Below are 25,175 nucleotides of genomic sequence, written 5' to 3' on the forward strand. Positions count from 1 at the left end.
TAGTTGTAAATGGAGAAGCCCATCTATTCACTGCTAAACAAAGTATCCTAGCTTCACCCAAACTATTACAGTTTTTAATACCCTGTTATATCCAGATCTAGAAAAGTGTGTAGAGGTTGAGATCACCATTAAATTATTTGACCTTTTTTTTGTAATTTTGAAAAACATAGTAGTTTCCAAATGAATAATTTTAGATCAGAGAAGAGAGGGATGGAAAAAGGGAGGGATAAAGGAAAAAAAGAAGAAGAAGGAGGGATGGAAGGAGGGAAAGAAGGAGGAAGGGAAAGGGAGAGCAGAGAGGAAGAGACAATTTGTTACGATTTTCCTTCCATTCAAGAGAAAGAAAAGTTGGACATAAAGAAAACCCACACATCATTTAATCCTCCTGGAACTGTGTTTTGTGATTTATAAAGCCTATAAAAATACTATCACCTTAAACATTATTGAGTATGAGATGTCAGAAAATCCACTGGTGACTTTTATACTGGGATACCTTAAAGTGAATGATTAAGACATTTTTTTATTAAAATAAGTGATAGTTATTAATAGATATCTATCTTATCTAATTTAAATGAAACCATACTTTAGAACTTGCCATGCCAAATGGTGAGAGACAGAGAGAACTTAATTACTCTTATATTCTTACTTCTACAGGAAATACTTGTGTGTCTTAGTTAAAATTGTCAACTTTATAGGTCACCATTTCTTCCTGGGCTCTCAGAAAAGAATAATCACTATTATTGTATATACACCTGTATCCTCCTGTCTGCAAATAGTTATAGTTGTCTCTTCATTGAACAACTATTTACTGAGCTTCTACATTTCCAGGTACAGAGTACCTAATAGCTAATAGAATAAAAAAAAAGTCCATTCTTTTGAAATGTATGTTCCAATAGATATATGATAAACAAATATTTTTAAAACTAAATCTGGATACTGTTAAGTGACCAGAGAAAAATAAATTCTAAGGGGTGATGGGAATTTTGAAAACAGGTTGAGATTTTAATTGCTAACCAGGAAGACCTTGTTGAATAGATAATATTTGAGCAAGGACTGACTCACAGGAGGTATGGAGTCATGGCGATACCTGATAGAAGATGAATCAAACTGATGTGTTAAACACCAGATGTTGAAATGAGAAAATGTATATTGCAGGCATAACCAGGATGAGTCGGGTGGCTGGAGCAGAGTGAGTGGGCAGGAAGCAGAAGTGAGAAATATATGGATTTGGTGGCGGATCATGCATAAACTCAGTTTTGCATAGATTATGGCTTTGCTCTGAGTGAAAGTAGGAGGATTTCCAGGCATTATCTAATCTGGATATAGTGTGAGTGAAAATGACAGGAGCCCAGTATGACTGCACATGTTGTAGCTTAAGCAATAGACAGAGGGGACCATTAGTGAATGAGAGGTAGTGATTTTGGCAATACTTGCAATATTAATATTCAAGTAAAGAGGTTGAATTAGACATTGACAATTTTAAAATATACAATATCCATGGAAACATTTGGTGTGTCATTTATAAACATTGTATTTTACTGGATACATCATTGTTTTCTCATTTTATTTCATATTATGATACTTCTAAAAATAAGAATTTTAAAATCTCACATTTAAATAATGAAGTGAACTTATTGCTGGAAGGCTACTTTAATCATTAGTGAATATTTCCTGTCATGTAATAGATGCCTTACGATCAATGTAAATATAAAACAACACATGTTTATAAGCTCTCTATCCACTCACAAGGTATGTCTGGGTGAATATGGTCCTAAGGAAACACAATAGCTGTTTTAACTTTATGCCTATATCAAATCTCCACAATTGTGCCTGTAAATCTTCCTGTTCCTATGTAAAATGTAAATGCTTTTAATAAGATATTTCAATAATTTTCAAAAAGTTTTAGGTATTATTTTAACATTAAAAAATCCATGCCCTTTATGAAATAATTATAAAATACTAGGTTTCATTCATATATATATATATATATATTATTGATTTTCTTACAGAGGGGAAGGGAGAGAGACAAAGAGCTAGAAACATTGATGAGAGAGAGTCATCGATCAGCTGCCTCCTGCACCCCCCTCACCGGGGATGTGCCCACAACCAATGCACATGCCCTTGACCGGAATCGAACCTGGGACCTTTCAGTCCACAGACCGAAGCTCCACCGTTGAGCCAAACCGGTTTTGGCAGGTTTCATTCTTAAAGATTACAGATGCTAATGGTTTTCTGGTTTGAGTGGTCACCATGTCCCAGGGATGAGTCTAATTGACTTACAACCTTTCTAACTGGTTCTTTAATAACCCATAATATGAGTACTATTTTACCAGTGAGAAATTTGGGGTTCAGAGTGTTGAAATATCTTGCTAACAGGCCAAAAGTGAGTACCTGTTGAAGATTATTTTTAAATTAAGAAAATAAGAATTCAGAATATGTTCACTCAGCTTGCTTTCCTCCTCTACTCTATAAAACTGAATCAATTTAGGACTTATATGAGGGAGAAGGGTCCTGAAATAAAGACCACAGAAGTGCAACAAAGATAAAGTCTTTGTTCACTGCTAGGAGCAGAAATAGTTTGGAAAGTAGGTAGCAAAGGTTTTATATGTTACAGGCACTCATATTGGTCAGAAATAAAAAATGGAACAAAGAAATAGAATTGTGATGTACAAAGGAGAGAAAATGTTTCATTATCAGTCCTTGCAAGTAGATGACCTGAGGATAAGCAAGTCCAGACAGTACTTTCTATATATTTGAATTTTATAAAAAAAAAAAAGTTTAAGCAAATCTGGGACAGTACATCTGTAGTTTCTAGTTTCAGGTTCAGAAAAAAATTACTATAGACACAATTCTTGGTATAGAAGTTATAAAAAAAGTGAACCCTATACCTGTATTATTCTGTGTATTGCTATTTAATGAATAAAGAACAGTAAATGCATTTGGTTTCCATCTGTATCACTTTCTAATTACTCAAATCATATGCAATAGCTAATATGTGTTACATGTCATGGAGTCCACTCTGACTCCTGGTGACCTATGGATGACTGATGTCCACAGTGTCTTATCCTCCACAGCCTTGGCTGCTCCTATATAGTTAGACCTATGCTTGTTTTCTACAGAGTCAGTCCATCTCATCTTTGGTCTTCCTCTTTTCCTGATGTCTTCTATTTTTCCCAACATTATTGTCTTTTTCAAAGAACCCTGCCTTCTCATGATATGCCCAAATTAGGTCAGATTCAGTTTTGTCATTTTTGCCTCCGGGGTTATTTCAGAATTAGTTTTCTGTAGGGCCCACTTGCTTGCCTTTCTGGTAGTTCTGGGTAATAATGGTCGAACTCTTTTCTAGTACCATATTTCATATAAATCAACTTTTTTCTTATCAGCCTTCTTTACTGTCCAACTTTTACATCTGTACTTAGCACAGCTGATTCATGAACAATGGGGGTTAGTGTGCTGAACCCTGCACAGATGAATATCCAGGTATAACTTTTGTCTCTACTTTCAGTCCTTCTCATCCATGGTTTCAACTGACTGCAAATTGAAAACAGCATTTTCAATTCATGATTGGGAATCTGCAATTTGGAAAGCAGGGCTGGGAATGTGAAAATGTTGTTTTCAATCTATGGTTGGTTGAATCTAAGGATACAAAACCCACAGACACAAAGGGCCCACTATTTATTGAAAAAACAAAATCCATGTATAAGTAGATCTAGGCAGTTCAATTTGTGTTGGTCAAGGGTCAAATGTAATTAGGAGTATTAGCGTGTGGATGATCTTAGCCTAGGTCTCTAATGACTCATCTTTGCTCTTGGAAATATTTCCTAATTATCCTATCATTGTCCTTCCCAGACTCAGCCTCTTTCTGATTTCCTGGTTGTGGTCTCCATTTGGATTGATGACTGAACCGAGGTAAGCAACATCTTTAACAATTTCAATGTCTTCATTGTGTATGTGGATGTGGTGTCTTCTGTAGTCATGATGTTTTAGCTCTTAATGTTCAAATACATGCTGCTTTGCTGCTTTCTTCTTTCACTCATATCAGAAGTAATATCAAATCATTGTTACTTTCTATCAGGAATATGGTGTCATCCACATATCTTGTTATTAATATTTCTTTCATCCATTTTTTTTATTTCTCCTTCCTCTAATTTTATCCCAGTTTTTCATATGATATATCTGTGTACATATTAAACAAACAGGGAGATAAAATGCAACCTTGTCTGACACCATTGCCTATTGGAAACTTTTGTCTCCCCTTATTGTGTTCTGATAGAGGCTTCCTGTCCCTAGCACAAAATACTCATCAGAGCTCATCCATTTCTTTCAGAGTAACCCATATAATTTGTATGATACATGTAGTCACAGATTGTATTCTATAAACATAGACTCTCCTTCTGAAATTCATTGGAGCCTTCCAGTTTTCAGCTAATGCTCAGAATTCACTTTGAGTGTCTTTACCTTTCTGAATCCAGCTTGAACATTAGGCATTTCTTGTACTGTCTAAAGCACAAGCTTTAGCTGATCTGCATCTTGTGCATGAAATAGTTATGGAAACAATATTTTAAGCTTTTTAAAATATCTTGCTTCACTGTGAAATATTTTATTAAGGCTATCCAGCTCTGGAGTGACTAAATAACACTGTCAAGTTAACCTTTTACATAAAAAAGCAATATCTCCAAGTACCTAAGACAGGATTTGAGACAATATAGAGCAAAGACAAGTTACAAATTATTATCCTCTTACCAGTTTCAATTACTAATTTTAATATCTTTAAGGGTGTCAATTAAATTCACTCTATCTCAAGAAAAATTATTAAATTTTATAGAGAAAATTTACTTCCTCTTGTAAATAAAATTGTAATGTTTTTATAGTATCAATAGTATATTTTATTTGAATCCTACAATAAGCATGCATTTTATTGCTTACTGTTGAAAAAATTAGAAATATAAGCACAGGTGCAAATTGAGTAGTGCATATTTTATTTACATTGCCTAATAGCAAATACTATTTTGTTTATCACACAGAATAGAACTATAAACTCCACTTAGTCTTATACACTTTTGAGGGTAAAAAATATCATTGATTGTGATAAGAAGAGATGAGTGAATGTAAGAGGCACAGCTAAAATTTTCAGTGACCATTCAAGAATTCGGCCATGTAATATAACTTGATTGATCTCACTAATCATAGGTGGCCATGCATTCAATCCAAGAGCACAAATTCAAGATTTTCTTCTATCCACACTAATTTTGTTATGGCTACAGGCAAATTTAATTCATTACAGACACAATATTTTTCAGATATAATAAGAAAATATTTTCAGAAGAGGAGGGGAAAAGCTCTTCTTAAGGATAGTATTTTCCTGTAGCATCTGGTAGTTCCTATGCAGTTAATAATTTTAAAACAGCACAGAACTATGAGCCACTTCTTGTTTCTTGGTATATAAGATTAAATTAAATTAAAATTCAAGCCAGATACAGCATGAAGCGGGCAGTTTAGAGAAAGCCTGATTTAGACTTTCCAGGAAAAGTGGCTTTCTTTTTGCATGTGTTCTTTCAGTTTTGGAGGGATAACACACAGATATCTCACAGAGTGAGCCAAGAGGCTTCCCCCGCTGTTTTTCTTCAAAAGTACAGAATAATTAGCATATAGAACAGATGTCTGATATTAAAATACTATGATGAATATCTTGCCAATTGTTCTGTATAAAAGACACACAAAGCAAACAATAAAAACCCCACTTTATTAACGTGGTATAAAATAACAAACTAAGTCATTTTAATTGGGTCACTTTATACTGCTAAATGCTAGCATAGAATTTTATGTTTTTAAAAGTGAAGACTCCTAGTATAATATGAAAAGCATGATCCCAATTGCTCCATTTTTCTTTATACTTAATACTGAACAGTTTACAGAAGGACAGGTGCATGTTGTATTTCCTGATAATCCATGTGGGTACTCTTTGTCCACTGCCTTTACAATTGAAGGATAACTTGAATCTTTATTGATATTTTGGGGCCACAGGTTTCCTAGAAACTCTATGCATTTTACACCATGATATCTGGTACTGAGGTTTAAGATAGATCATTTTGAGGCTGCTTCCTACAATCCTCCATCAATTCAAGATCTTCATTTAAACATCTATTGAAGTTTATCACTTAGAGCAGTTAGTTGTTTCAATTGCCAGGGCCCAGTGCAGGCCACCCTAACTATCAGAAAATGGTTATAAAGTTTCTTATTTGAGCTCATTGGGGTTATTATTCATTTTCAGATTGGATTTGGTTTGATACTTACTTAATTAAATACTTCCTGAAAAAATTTTTGATTACTGAAATACTACAGTCACTTAATCATGTGCTTCCCATTTTCAAGAAATGTTTCATTTCTTATAATTACATTAAGGGAGGCATTACATGATACAACTTTGTATCCTTGACATAATTTCTGCAACTTTCACTTTCTTTGTCTTCCATTTTCATTCCCTGGAGTCTTGAGTCAATTTAATAAAGCTGTGTTGTAAGAATTCATTTTTTTTTTATTTACAGTGTCTATATCTTGACTTACTTTTATTAATGTGTTTCTGTTCTTTGGTTTCTTTTAGAACAATAATGATGAAAGCAATAACTTTAGAGATCTAGGGCCTCAACTTCATATAAATAAATAAACTTTATTTTCTATTCTAGAAAATATAGACTGACACCATGATATTTGGGAAAATAATACATAGATTCCCATCTTTATATATAAACATATCAATAACTCAGTTAATAAGAAATGGTTTAAACACCCTAATTTCAGGCAGAAGTAAAAATATTGGAAACTAAAGCAACACATAATATGCTGAATATTAAAAAATGAGGTTTAAATATGAAATCCAAGTAGGTAAATATGTATTTCATAAAAATATTTTTCACTATTTGCATGTCTATAATTCATCAAATATGAATGTAATTTTATTGTCATCAATTGAATGTACAATATTAAGAATGACTATTAATAAATGGGTATTATTAAATTTTACACCAGGGAATTAAATAATGTCATTAAATAATTTAAAGTTATGGAAAAGCAACATTATTAATAGGAGTTTTCTCTGGACACTGAGATTTAGGGACATATATTTTTTATTGTTTTTCGAAATATTTTTTTCATGATTTCAGAGAAGCAGGGAGAGGTAGAGATAGAAATATAGATGAGAGAGAAGCATTGATCAGCTACCTGCTGCACACACCCTAATGAAGATAGAGCCTACAACCAGGGCATGTGTCCTAACTTGGAATTGAACTGTGATCTCCTGGTTCATAGGTGGATGATCAATAACTGAGCAACACTGGCTGGACTGTTTATTGGTTTTAAAAATTGTTTCTACAATTAGCATAATTTTCAGTTACTGCACATAAATTATATTCATGATCACACATACAGATCTACACAGCACACACACACTCTGTTAAGATGTCCGGCCATGGGAGAGATAAAAATATGAACATTTATTCTTGTGCTTGTGCAGCCTAAAATTTACTGGTAGTAGAGTTTAGAAAACAGATAACCCTACTTTATTATTGAACTGAAATGCAAATAAGGGGCACAGATAAAATACTCTGGGGGTTCAACTGAACCCCAAAGGAAATGGAAAATTTGGTTGGAAAGGATCTGAAAGGCTTTGTGAAGGTATTTGATGAGAATTTCAGCAATTCTCTAAAATCCGGAAGTGCTATCATGAGACTAAGAGCATTCTAAGCAGTTGAAAGATGATGTAGAAAAGTATAACTGTGCTGGCCAGGGAATGCATTAAAGGAGCCATCAGGAGCTGAGTCATTTCCCCATGGGAGAAATAGCAGATTCTAAAGTGTTCTACAGAAAATGGAGGTGGCTATTTCTGAGGATGACCTTAATTGCCAGAAAGGAAAAATCACACATACTTTGGTAGGCAATCGAGAGAGCTTAAAAGCATTAAAACAAGGGGAAAAATGAGCCTATTATTTGTGTACCTGTCCTGTGACTGTATGTTCATTTGAGTTTCCTTGGAGACAGAGGCTAAGACAAGTACTGGGTACAGGTAGTTTAATAGAGAGGAGGTCTCAGGGGAAGAAAGCTTGGGCAAGGGACATGGAATCAGGGAAGGGAGAAAACCAACTGAATGGTGCATTATCCAGTGTTCTAGTCTGTGCTCTGGCACCATAGTTTGGTGGCATGAACTCACCCACACTTCTCCATGAACTTGCACAGAAGCAAACTGTTCAGAGTAGGGGCTTTCCCTGAAGCAGAAGATAGAAGTGTATTTGGTGCTTAGAATAGATTTTTTTTGCTTGGATCTAAGATCCCAAGGAAATGCTCATTACAGCTGTGGGGAGAACAGAAGTGGACTGAGGGATGTGTTCCATGCTTAAGATTTTAGGGAGCTTATCTTATTTGAACTCCTACAATGAACTTGTGAAGTAAATATTATTGCAACTTAGGTTATATTTTAGGCTAAGTTTTATGTCATGACAACCTTTTATTCTCACTATGTATTCCACACTACAAATACCCTAAATTGTCACCATAACTTGAAAGGTATTTTATTCTGTCTTTTCATATACATACCTGTATTTAAATATCCTCTTAAAACCATGAGCAGGTTATTTGTTTTATTAAGTTTCAAAAAAACAACAACAACACCCAGTAGCTAATCCAATACTATATAACTTATAATACTCAATATTTGTTCCTTCTAGCACAAAGCTTGCCAAATAGACAAAAAGTGTTGTGACTTTACTTTTATGTCACAAGTGGGTTGTCAGTTTCAATTCACCATCTTCTTTGCTAAGTATACCATCCTGCTGACCAATTGACAGTTAGGATAATTATAATTAAAATACACAGTAAGTATTAAAATAATTCTTCCTGCTTGGTCTTGCTCTAACTAATATTCTCTTTTAATCTGTTAGTAGGAGAATGTTCTGTTCCTTATATTTACAGTGAGATCATTGTGTTTTCCCTAATACTGAATTTATTAATACTGGATTAATTCTTGATGTCCTTTCATTGTATTTGTGTTTATGCCATTAAAATATTTTATTTTATTCCTAGACAGCTCTATATACGAGGTGTATTAAAATTAAAACACTAATGGCAGAATGTGGAACAGCATATTCTCATCTCTTGGGATCTTTCTACAATGCTTGTTTTGTATGGAATGAACAGAGATTGGTATATGCATAGATTAATTCTCAAGTGCTTCTTCCTTTGTAGCTTAAGTCAGCCTCAATGGCAATTTCCTAGCAAGTTTTTATTTGCAGTAAAATGCTACTTGCAAAGTAGCATTTCCAATAAAATACTTGGACTGTGAAGATGACAGGAAGAAATCAATCTGAAGTAAAATCAGTAAAGTTCACATTCCATGAGTCTGGGAAGTTTGTTTTTAGGACAGGGCCTATGTCTTACTAATTGTTGCCCTTTATAAAATTCATATGCGTAATGCAATTTTACTCAATTGTATAAAATAATACATATATCAACAATGATTTATATTGAACACAGATATAATTGTGACAGTCTGATCAGTTACCAGTGGTCAGCAAACTCATTAATCAACAGAGCCAAATATTAACAGTACTATTGAAATTTCTTTTGAGAGCCACATTTTTTAAACTTAAACTTCTAACGCCACTTCTTCAAAATAGACTCTCCCAGGCTGTGGTATTTTGTGGAAGAGCCACACTCAAAAAGCCAAAGAGCAGCTATGGCTCATGAGCCATGGCTTGCCGACCACTGAGTTAGAGAATCTCATATCAAGTTGAGTGTTCTTTTAGAAATTCCACATTTATTATTAAACATAATAAGCCAGGAGCTGCCCTAAGGTGCTTGAGATTCACCACTCATTGAGCCAAAAAACACACACAGAGACCTTCATACCTGTATGTCATACTCAGTGTTGGGAAGCAACCAATAAATTAAGAAATTGAATTATTATTGGGATTATAAATAACAGGTGACATGGATTAACTTTCCTTGTAAAATACATAATATGTTAATGGGTATTATCTTTCCCTTAGCACTGAAATAATGGCAGGTACACAGAAAGTGAACAGCAAGTGCCAGAGTGACAGAAGCTAGAGTATAAGTGTGTATCCAATGACTAGAGTATGTTAGGGGATTATGAGGTGTGTGTGTGTGTGTGTGTGTGTGTGTGTGTGTGTGTGTGGTGTTCTTTTAGTCTCTTCAAAGCTCTGAGAAATATAGTCTTTTCCTTAGAAAACTAACTGCAGGTTTTGCTTAATACATGCTATACTTTCTCTTAGAGCTAATGATTAAAAATCCCTCAATTGTTACATCAAATATGAATTAGGATGGTTCAACCCAGTGGAATTCCTACAAGGTAACAAACAAGCCTGAACAGAAGGTTTGCACTTCCCTGAGAACTAAAATGAGCAGGAAAGGTATTCCCATCTGGTTCATGTAGGCTGTTTCTCTACCGGTCACATTAATTATTTTACAAGCTGAGAAAACATATTGACAACTGACTCTCCCAAGCAGGCTGTGCAATCTGAAGGAAATGTTTTGTTCCAATGGAAGGGATGTGAGTGATGGCTTATCACATATCTCAATTTTTGAGCATGGATATGAGACCATATGTTAAAGTATAAAAATGATTCATCTGTGTCCTCTACCATGTGGAAAGTGAACATAATTGTGTCTTCAAGAATGCTAGTGTTTGTATTTACATTAGAAACCACATGGCTGAATATTGGTTTGCAAGTCATTTGATCTCTGGAGCATTTTTTACAACTACTTTTGCTAATGTAGGAATTACAGCACTTTCCTGTGACTTTTGTATGACTTTCATAGGGCTGCCAAAAACTGGTGGCTAAAAATGACAGAAATTTATTCTCTCTTCATTCTAGGGTGGAAGGCCAAATTCAAGGTGTCACAGTGCTGCACTTCTTTCAGAGGGTCCAGGGGAAAATTTGTTCTTTGCCTCTTCTAAGGTCTGGTGGCTGCTGGTTTCCGTGGTTTAGGGCCACACGACTCCAATTTCTGACTGTCATCACAGTCTTCTCTTCCATGTGTCAGATCTCCTTATTATAAGGACATTTGGAATTTGATTTAGGTTCCATCTGGATAATCCATGATAATCTCCTCTCATTTGCAGGGACTAGGAATTAGAATGTGGACAGATATTTTGGGCATCACCATTCATAAATATTAGTTCTTACCCAACAAGTACAATAGAGCATGTGGAATTAGGAAAGGTTGTAGAAGTGTTCTCACTTCTGATAAAGTTGCTTCAAAGAATTGTTCACTTACAAGTGAAAATAAGTAAGTGAGCAAACCCAAATTTTCCTTGGGATTTCACTGAATAAGGATGGCATTTTCAGTACCTCAGGAAAATAAAAACTGTGACTCTTTGTTCTTTTCTTCCCAGCAGAAGTGTTCTTAATCTATTTATAATACATTGATTTATTTAAAATGAAAAACAAAACAAAAGAAAACTAAAGTGGTCTTTTGTTTCTCCCTCCTTTTTTAGATGTCAGATATAGATGCTTATGCTGATTTTTCCCTTTATTGCAGGATATATCTTTAAGAACAAGTAAAAAAGGTTGGCATCATCAAGGCCGCATTACTACATATTTAAGAGTGCCCCACGGGTCTGGTAGGGCAGCTACTGTGGTTGTGCCTCCATGCAGTGTGTAGTTAGTAGGGGAATTTGAATATTGCACACTTAATGAGGTGTCTATTAGAAATAGATGGCCCCTCTATTTATAAAATTTGAAGTCTTCTAGCTATTCTGAATTGTTTAAATACTTTTTCATAAGCAAACACCATTGGATATGGCTGTGTCTTTCAGAAGACTAAATAAATACATGTATCAGCTTGAAAACAACATGATGACATTGTTGGGTATATAGTAAGAAGGTTATAATTATAGATAGATTTGTTTTCCAAAATTAGAGACTTTCCCAGATAGTTCTCTGCATCTGACTAGTTAACTATATATTAGACAATGTCATAGCTACCAAAGAGTGTGGCAGTTAAAACAAAACAAACCTCCAGAATGAGTATAGATTAATACTCACAAAGGTGATACATGGTTGTTATTATATGCAAATAATCTCAAAAACACAGTTTAAGAATTTCTGTCATTTTATAATTGATGAACTCTTTTCTGGTATCATTTCTGTGCAATTAAATGCATATGTGACTCAAGAGCCAATTTATTTATTTTTCTATCTTACACATGCTATGCCTGAGAATGCTATTACTTGTTTCAATATATTTTTTTAAAATAATTTTAAGCAAATATATTCTGAATCCTATTGAAAATCTATTATCAATTGTTCAGTCAATGGTGACAAAATTAGTCTGTTGGTCATAATTTCAAACATATTAAAAATTACCGAAATAATAAAACACTCAAGAAAATGCTGGGCACATAAGATAGGTCCAAAAAAATAGAATTGTTTTATTACTTTTCATTATCTTGACTCATCTTTAGATATTCCTCTGTAGAGAGCAGAAGCTATTTTATGCAGTGCTGTCAAATCTGAAAGTTTTAAAAACACTAATTTATTTAAAATTTAATCACACTTTTAATTTCTTTTCCTTTTCTATAAAGTTTTACTTCAAATAAGTAACATTTTAGTATTTAGTTAATGGGTCTGCTCAGTTACTTAAATATATCTGGTTCTTCACTTCATGTAGCCATTTTATCTATTTGTTGACAGTATTTGAAAATAATGAATGACTTATTTGACCCGTGAGAAAACATATCATAAATGTGTGAAGCTTGGGCTCCATGTATTATCTTTAGGCTTTCACATTTATGGGAAGAGGCAGCTTGGAAATGATCAACGGGGGGGGGGGGGGGGGTGTTTGAAGTCAGAAGGGCTGATCTGAGAGCTCTTACAGATCTAACTCACCTCATGCTGTGAGGTGAATCCCTTCATCTCTGTTTCTTCAGGATAAAGTGCAGAGCATGACCTCTGAAAAGCCAGCCAGCACAACAGACTTAGCAGGCATCTTAATATGATCTGCTAACTGGTCCTTAAGGCAGTGACAGGACATGCCAGTCAACAAGTTTGGTTCCAAATGAAGTCACTGAAATGAGCCATCCAATGTCAACATCCAGCCAAAGGTCCTTCCACAGTATAAATAGGAGTTCAAAAATCATTTTACATTTTATTTTCCCCTGAGCTAACTCCCCCTGCTTTTTTCCTTTACATTTTAATTTATGTGAGCATTTTTATCAGTAGTAACTGGAGCACAGAGCTAAGAAGTATAGATTGGAAGCCTGCTCTTTCATAAAATCACTGTTTTACCTGGAGCAAGCAGTTTATCTTTCTGTGCCTCTATTTCCTCCCGTGCAAAAGTGGGAGAGGTACTATGAGTATCTACCTGGGAGGGCTGCTATCAGGATGATACAATATAGTGCCACTGTAATTCAGTATTTGGGGGGTGACTTTGTTATCAGATTCATAAAATGACCAGGAGGGATCTGTGCAGCCAGCTGCCCATAAGACCCAGGGTTGAGCTGGAGTTCTCCAAATCTGTCACTTTGCCAGCAAGACTCGCTGCATTCTGGAGGCCATGGTCAACTCTGGAGGCAATGATCAACTCTATGTATTCTTGGGAAGGACTTGGGGTCCTTGGGTGCTTTGGGATTCTATCCAGTCTAGTTCTCACCTCGTACAACCCATTGTTTTCAACCCTTACTTCTGTGTGTAACCTACACACTCCCATCAAGAGATAAGACAGATCAATGTTTCTCTCTCATTGATGTTTCTATACCTCTCCTTTCCTCTCTCTCTAAAAAAAAAATCAATTAAAAAACATTAAAATAATAAAACATTTAATTTTTTAATCAACAGTGAGTTCAGTTAATAATTGGCATAAAACATAAAACAAAACAAATATTTCTAAGATAGTCATTTGCCAAATATAATGCAGAAATTAACAAGAAATTTAATTACGGTGGTAGGTAGATCATAGAAAATTTTTACTGGAATGGTTATTGTTTAGGTTTTTATTTGCTTTATTATCTAATCGCTTATTTTACTGAGTGACTTAATTTGGCAAGGTCTAACATTTACTATGTTTAATTATAGAAAGAAAAATAAAGTTTCTGTTTTTCATGTAATATTACTACTTAAGGGAAACTGTGTTAAGCTATCTTATCAAGATCCTAGATACTGAAGTAATTATCTGAGTTCCTGTATATACCCGAGTGCTTGTTTTTAGAAATTGTTTTGTGGTAGGAGACTATTTTTGAAAAAAATAAAACACAAATTCAAATGTCAGAGTAGTTGGATAGAGTCGTTTTGGCAGTGTGTGAAAATGAATTCTGAAGCTTATATTTTCATTTAATGTCTACTCAATTTCCATGACCCAGATACCTTGCTTTCCCACAAAATATTTTCCCTTGAAGAAGATGGTGCATTATTTCATTTAATATTTTATACCCATCAAATGTTACTATAAGATTTAAAGGAGATTAAAATATGCAAAATTTTAAGCTGGGCTATTATTACTTCAATTCAAATAGCAAATTTGGAGGAAGGAAGGGAGAGATGACAAGTGAGTTAGGTTTGTGTCTTCATTCTTATTATGTAAAAACATTTGTGTAGGGTTTTAAGCATATGCACAAGTACTGAAGGCCATGTTTTCTTCAGAAAACATTCAATTTTTCTGTAGTTTCATCTGTGTTCAGTATCATTATCTGGAGCATTTCTCAATGAAATTTCCTTGAATGGTAACAAAAAGATTTAATCAGGCTATATTTTGATAACAGCTGAAAGTTTTTTGGCTTTTTTCCCCCAACTAGCTTTGACTAAGGAGACAAGACAATTTAATAAAATGGTGAATAGCATTTCTGCTGACAGATTTAATATAGCAAGACAGTGACTGTCACATAAGAGGCGACCACACATACGTGCTCATTCCTTAGTTTTTCTTTCCTCATAAGGCACAAATGGAAGCTATTTCTCCTGAGGTGGCATAATTGCGGTGGAGCTTTGTTGATTTTACCCACCTCAAGACAAAGAAGACAGCCAGTGCTCTCATTAATATTTGCCTGCAGAATGGCAGTTGACAGGAAAATAACTGTCATTCATCATTGAAAAGTGTTCAATTCTAAATAGTATGTGCAGCTATCATGAGCCCAAACTAAACTCCATCCAACTATATTTTAATGTGGGTTTTCAAAAATAAAATATAACTAGAAACACACACACACACACACACACACACACACACACATATATATATATATATATACACACACACACAGAATGAACTGCAGGCTCTGCCAGAAGGCTTCCTCGGGGCTATTTTAAATTGCATAACACCTCCTCAGGAGCTGGCTTAGTCCCAGGCAGAAGGCAGACAGTGGGCACATTCTTGAAGCTGTAATAAACATCAGGTTCAAAATGCTGATAACAAAATTTGTGTCAGGTTTAAAAACAGCAAGGGATAGAAATGTCACATGCAAGATCCCCCCTCTTTTCATTTAGAAGATTAGAAATTGGATTTGCTTCATAATCTCTCAGAAAACACACTTTATGCAAATAGAATGTATTCTAATATTCTGTTTAGCGTAGCTCAATGAGCTGTATCATTATGGGACAGAGTTTGATCTCTTCAGAATGTTGGCTTTCCCTGAAACATCTTAATCACATTGAAAACTTTTTATATGACATATGAAAACTTGAATTTGACATACTTTTTATAAATATGTTATGCTTATTGTGTGTGCTCCCTTTATCTCTAATATTCTGAATGTATTTATTTTGAAAAGAATTTGGGAATGAAGTCATGAGATCATTGAATGTAACTGCCACCACTGGAGGGAAAGAAAGTGCTTTGTTTCTGAGCCTGCGAGGCAGCACAAATCCCATTGGTAGACAAAAGCTGGCTGTTCGATATCAACTGGAAATTTATCTCCAATCATATAAAAGGTGTAGATTCAATATTAACACATGCAAAGAAATTCTAATGTAGTGGTGATTCTTCTCAACCTTAAAATTACAATTATTAGGGAAATATAAAAATGCCCAGTCGGCCAATGGAGTTACAGGTTGTCATTCAAATGGCATCTTTGGACCTTGCTTGACTCATTTGAAAGGTGCTGCTGGAGAAAGCACCATAGAAATAGTACTGTCACTGTGCCAGCTCCAAAGGCATTGTACCACAAAGGGCGACAGTGATCACAAACAATGTTCATGATTGGAACGAGGGAAGAGCCACTCTAACTTTGTGTCAAGTCTGTCACATTCTGAGGAATAAGAGACCTGTGCTTTCTGGGTGTTCATTAAACCTCTCATGTAGCTTGTTGACACCGGCACAGAGTTCAGTTATGGTGCAGGAAGCTCGGTGCCTGGCTGTGGGAGCATGTCATTCCACTGCCAGTTCCCCAGTAACAAGGAGGCCACAGCCATCCCTTTGCATCTGAGGGATAGTGATTGATCAGGCTTCCTTTGCGTTTTTCTTTCAGAGAGGAGAAACCCAGGGCAGCTAATTGAGGAGAAATGACACCAGTCATTTGAGTTCCCCAGATGTGGCATCGCAAGGAAGAGAATCAAATAAGGGGAGCGGGAATTCAATACACTAGAGATATGAACAAGATATTAAAAAAAAGTCATATTCTGGAGCCAGAATTCATTCAGTAAGAATTTTACTGAAACATTTTTAAAACTGATGATTAGAGTAACATGATCCAAAAATATATATTTAAAGGAAATGGCTATAATTACAATGTGCAGAAGAAAGAGAAAAAGAAAAGTTAAACAAGGGCATCTCTTTAGATCTATCTTCTATAAAAGCAGCTTTTATAACCCAGGCTTACATAGGGTTTCTAGTATCTCACATTATTTCATAGACTAGGCTAAGTTCTAATACTGGTGCCAATGTTTAAATGTCTATAACTTCCTTTCAGTCGTGTTCTTTCGTATGGTTCCAAGAGTTTGTACACATTGTACACATTTATGTCTACACGCTTTCAGTTGTATAATTGGAATTACCATTGAGTCCCCTGACTAATTATTAAAAAGTGGCCAATGGAAAGGCTTTTATTTATTTATTTTTTTAATATACAGGGACAGAGGTCTGAAGCAAAGCTCCAGGGAGCAGGAGAATCCAGGACTCTGCCACCAGCGTGGCAAGTCACATATGACTAAAGATAGAAGGAAGTGCGTTTTTACGGCAAAGAAAGAACACAGGGAGGTGGCAGGTGAAGTTGGCAGTCAACCGGATCAAGTGCACACAACTTTGGAAAGGTCCACAGAACAATAGTCGGCAGCCCCAGCGCCTGATCAGAACCTCTTTGAAATGCTCTGGGAGAAAATGCCTCCTGACACCTTCGGACTCTATATTCTACCTTGCCCTTGACCCCTCAAGATCCAGCAAGAACACTATTCACCGAAGACTCTGCCAGCAGATCTGCCAGATTTTACAGTAGACATGCTCGCATGTGTTGGCATGAAGAGCCAGAAGGGATCTCCTGTGGCAAGAGAGCTGCATTCATCTCTTCTTAAATCAGTGCGTCGTATCAAAGGGAACCAGTGGTTTTGATCCGAAAATAAGAGTATGTGATATTAGCATACATTCTCAGCCACTGTTCTGCAAGGGGGAGGGGAGGCGGCTGTCAGAGCTCTGACAAGAGGAAGTGGAGAAAAAAAATCAAACTGTTCCATTTTCATATATATTGAGAGCACAAAGAAATACTGATTTAGTGCCTAAGCCATGTAGGGTATAATAGGAGCAGATGAAAGCTACTTTGTCCACTGGTGGATTCTCTTGAAATATTATATGTTGGAAAGTGGACTGCAGCATAATAGTGCACTCAGTAAACAGCCTTGCAGGAACTGAGGCCACCTGACTCAAATAATTATCCAAATGTGTCTCCCTAGGAAGCAGGAAAAATAAGTGTGAAACAGTTTATATCAGAAATTCATAGTGAGGCTAATTGAGAGAGTACTGAGAGGGGCAGGGACATACTATGTAGCTAGAAGCAGTATGTTCACACACATAGATTTGAAGGAGATTGAGATGGTGGGATACTTCTGGCATATACATGAGGTAATAAATGGTATTTCATTGAATTCACTGGAGGAATTCTTTGGGGAAAGAAGGGATGAGGTGAGAATATCCCAGAACTCCACTAATGAGAAACAAAGCCAAAATAATCTGATATTTCCCTTTCATTGTGAGATTATTTTACTTGCTGCCTGATACACACTCTGCAGCCATAAATTATGTGTAAAAAAAATTAGTTCCCAGAAGCCTAGTTACTTGAGCAACATTATGTTTTGCGTGTTTACTTATAATTTCTGTTAGGGAATTATCCAAAAGGGAACTCAAGTTAGGGCACACAGCATTCAGAAAGACACAGGGTCACTTTCTAATAAATGATGATGATGCATAGTCAGTTCCTAGGAAGAAGATTGAGATTTTAAAACCACAACTCAGATGCAAATTACCAATCAGGTAAGCAAAAATAAAGTGTTTTGCTTCTATTCAACATTTGGCCTAGTATGCTTTGGATCTCCAGATAATAATTGGGGACAGTCTTCACATAGGATGTCAGGTTGAGAGCTTACCTGTGACCTCAACTTTAAAAAGGGACACAATGGCTGAAACTGGTTTTGCTCAGTGGATAGAGAATCAGCCTGCATACTGAAGAGTCCTGGGTTGGATTCCAGTCAAAGGCATTTACCTTGGTTGCAGGCACATCCCCAGTAGGGGTTGTACAGGAGGCAGCTGGTCGATGTTCTCTCTCATCGATGTTTCTAGCTCTCTATCCCTCTCCCTTCCTCTCTGTAAAAAAAACAATTTTATATATATAATACAATAGTGGGGAGCGGGGCACAAGGAGTGAATTCTAGACCTAAGTCAACTAGCTAGAAAACTACCCCTGCAGTAAATGTTCTATTAACCCTTTTTAGATGGAAATTAAAATACACAAATGGCAGAATACTAACAATTATTTTTCTTTTTTAAAATATATTTTATTGATTTTTTACAGAGAGGAAGAGAGAGGGATAGAGAATTAGAAACATCTATGAGAGAGAAACATCAATCAGCTGCCTCTTGCACACCCCCTACTGGAGGTGTGCCTGTAGGGGGTGTGTCCGCAACCAAGGTATATGCCCTTGACTGGAAATGAACCTGGGACCTTTCAGTCAGCAGGCCAACGCTCTATCCACTGAGCCAAATTGGTTTTGGCCAAAGCTTTTCTTATGCACCAAGTGGCAATCTACTTTTTTACATGTATCTGTTTATTTTTGGAAAATTTTATTATTAAAAATACATGGAGAATCCCAAGTGTATGTAGTTTGTAATTATTTTGTAACAATATGAGCACCTCTATAGTATTTAATAAAAGCTTAATATGCTAAAGGTCCAGTGATGTAGTCAGCCATTCAACCAATCAAAGCATATATGTTAATGATATGCTAAGGCCATTCAATTGCTCACTATGATATGCACTGACCATCAGAGGGGGCAGATGCTCCAACGCATAGGTTAGCTTGCCATTGGTGTCCAGATGATCAGGCCTGAGCAAGATGGGACAGACACACCCTGGAGCCCTCCTGAGTCCCTCCCTGGCTGGCCAGCCTTTTGCATCCCTCCCTGGCCCTGATTGTGCACTAGTGGAATCCCTCAGCCTGGTTTGTGGCCTCTCACAATCTAGGACCCCTCAGAGGTCCTATTCCTGCAGGCCAAGCTGAGGGACCCCACTAGTGCACAAATTCATGCACAAGGCCTCTAGTTTAACTATAAAGCATGTCAAATATAAAAAAACTAGAGGCCTAGTGCACAAAATTCATGTTCAGGCAGGGGGTCCCTCAGCCCAGATTGTGAGAGGGCACAGGCCAGGCCGAGGGACTCCACCGGTGCACGATCCAGGCTGGGGAGAGACACAGGAGGTTAGCCAGCTAGAGAGGGACCATAGGAGGGCTCCAGGGTGTGTCCAGCCTATCTTGCTTAGTCCTGATCATCAAGACCCCAGCAGCAAGCTGACCTACCGGTTGGAGCATCTGCCCCCTGGTGGTCAGTGCTCGTCATAGTGAGCCATTAAATAGTCTTAGCATATAATTAGCATATTACGCTTTGATTGGTTGAATGGCCTACTGGACACTTAGTTTATTAGGCTTTTATTATATAGGATTTCTTAATAACCGTGATCATGCCTATTTCTTTATTATAGCATTTAAGTTAACCACTATTCTAGCATTTATATTTATTGGTGAGTTTTATTTTTTCTAAAATTGGTATGTATAGAATCACATTGAATATATAATTCAGTGTCTGGTTTCTTTTCTTCAAACTTTTGCTAGTGAAATTCTTCCATGCTTTTTTCATGTAGCAAGATAAATTATCTGCTGCTGAATATACTTAGTGGCTTAAATCAACTCTACTCACTCCTACTTTCTCATAGATTTGTGAAGGTGGGTCTGCAAAGCATCTCCTTTCTGTTCTACTCAGCATTGCCTTTTAGGCTGAGGGCTGGGACTTGGTAAGATGAAAACTAAGTCACATGATTGATGCTTAAAATGAAAATATGTCTGGCACACTTTGTCATCTTGGGCATCAGTCTATTCTATGTCAGAAATTAGCAGAGTGGATTAAACAGTCTGTGATTCAATTACATGCTATCTGGAAGGGACTCACTTCAAATACAACAACATGGAGATTGACAAAAAAAATGGGGGGGAAAAAAGAAATACCATGCATACAACTATTAAAATACAACAATAAAACTGGAGCAACTATATTAAAAGCCATTCACATAGATTCAGAGCAAGGAATATTACTAGAAATAAAGAGGGGCATTGACTAATGACAAAATAATGACCCTAAATGTGTACATATCAAACAATAGAGCTTCATAGTAGGTGCTGTGAACACTGACAGAGCTAAAAGGAGAAACAGGACATCCACAATTACAAATGTTGGAACTTCTATTATACAACCTTTCCCTAAACCAGAAAGATATAGAACACTTGAATGACACAATCAACCAACAGAATCCAATTGACATACATGTATAGATAAGAAGTGTCAGAATTTATAATAGAGACCTCAACTTAGGAATCAGGTGGGCTGCTGGGAGGGGCTCACACACCCTGTGTCTCTGGAAAAGCCCTACAGGAAAAACTAGGTTTACAACAAAGCTGTCTGGTTGGAGCAGCCCCTTGTCTTTCCTCAGTGAAAAGGGGCTTCCTGTTTCCTGTGTCAGGGTGTGCCTATGGCTGTATGTACCAGTTTGCAATTATCTTTCTACCAAATCAATCACTTTTGGTGACAAAATTTCTAGTTGGCTTTTGTTTACTGTTGGCAGAACAAAAACTTGTTTCATAGGTACTGAAAACTGTAATATAGCCTAAGTTATTATAATCGTTGCCTTAAATAGCTATTGTGTTTTTAGATCCCAGTTCAAAATTGTGAATGATGTTTGTATTTTTGCAAGTGTACAAGTAACATCAGTGCTGTTGATGCTTGTATTGTAACAAGTGTATTATAGTTATCCTACATATAACTTAAAATCTTCTAGGCCAGCATATTTAAGTGTTAACTTATATAATAGGATTAATTGAGATAATTCCCACACTATTTCAGTTTGTTCTTTCAAAATGCCTGTTCTTGCTGATCCCTCTGCATCAGTCCTTGTCTCTCTTCCAGGGACCATATGGCATTTATGTGAATGCTCTATCACTGCCTAACTTTGTGTGCTCTAACAGCCCAACAATTCACTGCATTTCCAAAAGCTCTATAATGTTTATCACTGATGGCCATTTGATACTTTTATCTTATCATCGTGATGTATTAGTGCAGAAAATAAAATTGGTATTAAAAACACTAGAGGCTTTGTGAATCTGACTGATATATAAGATTCTATTGTTTTTTGAAAGATCAATTGCTTATGTAGATGCACAAAATTGAGAAAATAGCTTCTTAATTTGTAAAAAGAGCAACCATAGGTCCATAGCAGTGGTATAGAGATGTCAGATTGCAATAGAAGCCTTGTAATTTGACAAGAGGGTGTGATTAGAGAATGCTTAAATTCATTTGCTTTTTTTTAAAAAAAAATATATATTGATTTTTTACAGAGAGGAAGAGAGAGGGATAGAGAGTTAGAAACATCGATGAGAGAGAATCATCGATCAGCTGCCTCTTGCACACCCCCTACTGGCGATGTGCCCGCAACTAAGGTACATGCCCTTGACCAGAATCAAACCCTGGACCTTTCAGTCCACAGGCCAACGCTCTATCCACTGAGCCACACCAGTTTCAGCTGTTTTTTGTTTTTGTTTTTTTTTTTTTTTTTCCTTATCTCTGTTTCTCATGCTACTTTAAGGACTATATACATATGCACATACACACATACCTACATACACACATATATACATACACTAGGTGAATCCTTAAGATTTTTTTCTAAGCATAAACTACAATTTTATAATTCCAAATGGTGTCAATTCTTATGGAATATTTTAAAGTATTTCTGGTCTTCAAGAGGACAATGATGTTATCAAATTTTGATTTCTACATCAATGTTCAGGAAAGGATAAAGCCAATTCCATGAAATATAGCAGACATAGGGAATTGACAACTTATATTTTAAGATAACTGCTCAACATTTCAATAATTTTATATTATTTCAAAATCTATGATGAGTCTTAGCAGATACTGCCACCCCGAAACCAGTGACCAGCCATGGTGAACCCCACCAAGTTCTTCAACATCGCCTTCGAGGGTGAGCCCATGGGCCACATTTCCTTTGAGCTGTTTGCAGCCAAAGTTCCAGAGACAGCAGAAAACTTTCGTGCTCTGAGCACTGAGGAGATTTAGTTATAAAGGTTCCTGCTTTCACAGAATTATTATGGGACTTATGTGCCAGGGTGGTGACTTTATATGCCATAATGGCACAGGCAGCAAGTCCATCTATGGGGAGAAATTTGAGGATGATAACTTTTTCCTGAAACATACAGGTCCTGGCATCTTGTCCATGGCCAACGCTGGACCTAATACAAACTGTTCCAAATTTTTCATCTGCACTGCCAACCCTGAGTGGCTGGTTGGCAAGCATGTGGTCTTCAGGCAGGTGAAGGAAGGCATGGATATTGTGACAGCCATAGAGCCCTTTGGGTCTAGGAATGGCAAGACCAGCAAGAAGATCACCACCTGATTGTGGACAACTCTAATAAATTTGACTTGTGTTTTATCTTAACCACCAGACCATTCCTTCTGTAGCTCAGGCGAGCACCCCTTCACCCCAATTTGCTTGAAATGTTCTCCAATCTTTGTGCTCTGGACAGTTTATTAGGATCCATAATTTCCTTACCCCATTCCAGTCTAGCTGGATTGCAGCATTAAGTCAGTTTATGATTATGGAATACAAACTAAACAGTTGTCTGTCAAAAAAATATGTCGGACGTTAACAAATTGGAAAACAACATATTCAGTTGATGATTATGGAGCAGTTTCTTTCATTTTTATAATAAATATATTCTAAAATATTCATATTCAATGAATACTATAACACAAAAGAGTTCATGGTCATGATAATTTTCTTGAAGATATTACACCACTCAAAATACCATTATGGTAAGATGGAAGTGCTTTTACAAAAATGCTGTTTATAAGTCTTAGTGAATGTCAATGAGCCTATCAATAGCACATTAGAAATGAATAAATGAATCTAAAATAAGAAAATAAAAGACATAATCTTAGCATCAACTGTAAATACCCTATACTTTACAGTAATAATTACTATAGGTCATGCCCTTTGAATACTTTCCAATATTCCTTTCTACAAATTAAAAACACATGTTGAAATGTGTTATTAAAAACAATAAAATAATTGTGTGTTAGTGTGAAAATATGTTAAGTACCTCTACACAATAAATAAACATACTTTCTCCTTCATGTCAAGTAATGTTTTTTGTTTTTGTTTTGTTTTTTTGTTTTGTAGGCAAGATGTCAAAAAAATTGCAGGCAATTTTTCACATCCAAATTTTTAAAACATATTTTTACTGATTTCATAAAGGAAGGGAGAGAAAAAGAGAGACAGAAACATCAATGAAGAGAGAGAATCACTGATTGGCTGTCTCCTGCATGCCCCACACTGGGGATAGAGCCTGCAATCTGGGCATGTCCTCTGACCAGAATCAAACTATGAGCTTTTGGTTCACTTAACTACCAAGCAACACCGGCCAGGACACATCCAAATTTTTATAGCCATTTTCATAGTGAAGCACTGTCAACAATAATATTCTAAGGATGATAAAGATGTGACATTCTGCGTTATAATTTATCACAATGCAAAAACTACCTTCATGCATTTGGGATTGTACTCTCTACCCCTCCATTCACCCCTCCTGAAGCAAGCCCCAAATTTTCTGATGGGTGATTTCCATAATAGAAATCACTGAGGCAGTTACACATTCAAACTCCGGCTCCTTGTCCTTCCACTAGGAAGGTGAGTCTATTCAACGAAAAGGGAGATAAACATTTAAAGGACAGTCTAGAAAATAAAAAATATTTACTCCACCACACAGTTTCCTTGACATTACTACAACAAAATAAATCCATCTTCTTCTATTCTCTTTTGGGAGGAAAAAAAAGAGAATATGTTCTCCATTTAATTTAAGTGGAATCGAAAATGTAATCACACAATTTAAAATGTGCTATGCCACAGGCACACTAGTTATGAATTCAAGTGCTGGTTAATGAGATTTTTTTTAGGCCAACCCTGCCTCCTGTGACATAGTGCATTATACTCACTGAACACATGCGAGCAAATTATGAGAAGAACAAAAGTAGAGAATGCAGGTGCCTGGCTCTCCGAGGAGTCCCAGCTGCGCCGCCCTTTGTAGAGCTCCAACATGACATAATACCACCATCCGCTTAGGCAGAGGGTTGTAGCTACAGGATTTTTGAGATAGGAACTGAGTGTACTCACCTGCTAAATGTGGATATGTTCTCATGGCTATTGAACTTGAAATGCTTCAGGGTAAGAAAAAGGCAAAGATGTGTTATTTTCTGCCTTTAGGGAGCAGGGCCTATACTCATCACCAAAGGACAAGCTTGACTGTCCCAAATATGCCTCCTGAACTTCTCTATGAAACCTCATTTTCCAAGTACATGGAAAGAACACTCTCAGTAGGATGTCAAGAGAAAATTATAAGCAGATT

General features: G+C 36.2%; 1 pseudogene; it reads left to right on the forward strand.

The window, feature by feature from the left end:
• The first annotated feature begins 22,676 nt into the window (after window positions 1-22,676).
• Window positions 22,677-23,268, forward strand: LOC118707751 (annotated as a pseudogene).
• Window positions 23,269-25,175: the final 1,907 nt, after the last annotated feature.

The sequence above is a fragment of the Pipistrellus kuhlii genome, unplaced genomic scaffold (genome assembly GCF_014108245.1).
Source record: "Pipistrellus kuhlii isolate mPipKuh1 unplaced genomic scaffold, mPipKuh1.p scaffold_m20_p_6, whole genome shotgun sequence".
Taxonomy (NCBI): domain Eukaryota; kingdom Metazoa; phylum Chordata; class Mammalia; order Chiroptera; family Vespertilionidae; genus Pipistrellus; species Pipistrellus kuhlii.